The sequence below is a fragment of the Elephantulus edwardii genome, unplaced genomic scaffold (assembly GCF_000299155.1).
Source record: "Elephantulus edwardii isolate Elephantulus edwardi_28Jun2011 unplaced genomic scaffold, EleEdw1.0 scaffold00208, whole genome shotgun sequence".
NCBI classification, from domain to species: Eukaryota; Metazoa; Chordata; class Mammalia; order Macroscelidea; family Macroscelididae; genus Elephantulus; species Elephantulus edwardii.
Window position 1 is genome coordinate 3404754 of NW_006399958.1, and position 994 is coordinate 3405747.

Sequence of the window (994 nt, forward strand, 5' to 3'; positions counted from 1 at the left end):
CCACATTTCTCCTCATAGAGCCCAGCCTCTCGGATAATCTGTTCTGCATACAGGTTGAAAAGGTATGGAGATAGGATGCATCCCTGGCGTACGCCTTTCCCAATTTTGAACCATGCAGAGTTTCCTTGCTCTGTTCTGAAGACTGCCTCTTGGTCCAAGTATAGGTGTCTCAGTAGCACGATCAAGTGTTCTGGGATTCCCATTCTTCTCAGAGTCAGCCACAGTTTGTTATGATCCACACAGTTAAGCGCCTTCAAAGTCTTAGGAATTCTTTTTTAACAGTTTAAAATTAAGAAAGGCACGTGTCAGGGTTGTATTCTCTCTCCATACCTATTTGATCTGTACGATGCGCAAATTATTTGAGAAGCTGTACGCTAAGAAGAGGAATGTGGCATCAGAACTGGAGGGAGTCTCATAAAAAACCTGCGTTATGCAGATGACACAACCTTGTTTGCTGAAAGTGAAGAGGACTTGGTGCACTTGTTGCAGAAGATCAAGGAATGCAGCCTTCATATTGGATTGTATCTCAATGTCAAGAAAACAAAGATTCTTATCACTGGGCAGATAGGTAACATCATGATGGATGGAGAAGAGGAACAGAATAAGGTACAATAATTTCGTCCAGTCCTCTAATTGTGATGCCGTGTCAGGATTGGAGGAAAACTCATCAACAACCTGTGTAAAGTAGATGACACAACCTCGCTTGCGGAAACTGAGGAAGAATGACACATTTGCTGATGAAAGTCAAGGACCATAGTCTTCAATATGGATTGAAGCTCAACATCAAGAAGACAGAGATTTTCACCACTGGGCCACTTGGCAGCGCCATGATAGATGGTGAAGAGATTGAGATTGTTTACAATTTCAGCTTGTTCGGCTCCACAATCAAACAGTCTTGGGACCAGTAGTCAGGAAATCAAAAGGTGAATTGAATTAGGGAAATTTGCTATCAGGGACTTCTCCAAAGTGCTAAAGAGCAGTGATGTCAGTCTAG

The 994-nt window shown here is 42.7% G+C and overlaps 2 protein-coding genes across 2 annotated transcripts in view; one reads left to right on the forward strand and one right to left on the reverse strand.

The window, feature by feature from the left end:
- Positions 1 to 994, reverse strand: part of LOC102843481 (zinc finger protein 845-like) — a 578666-nt gene that overhangs the window by 127394 nt on the left and 450278 nt on the right. The window lies entirely within an intron of this gene.
- The window catches only part of LOC102843197 (vomeronasal type-1 receptor 2-like), a 119739-nt gene that overhangs the window by 106296 nt on the left and 12449 nt on the right, over positions 1 to 994 (forward strand). The window lies entirely within an intron of this gene.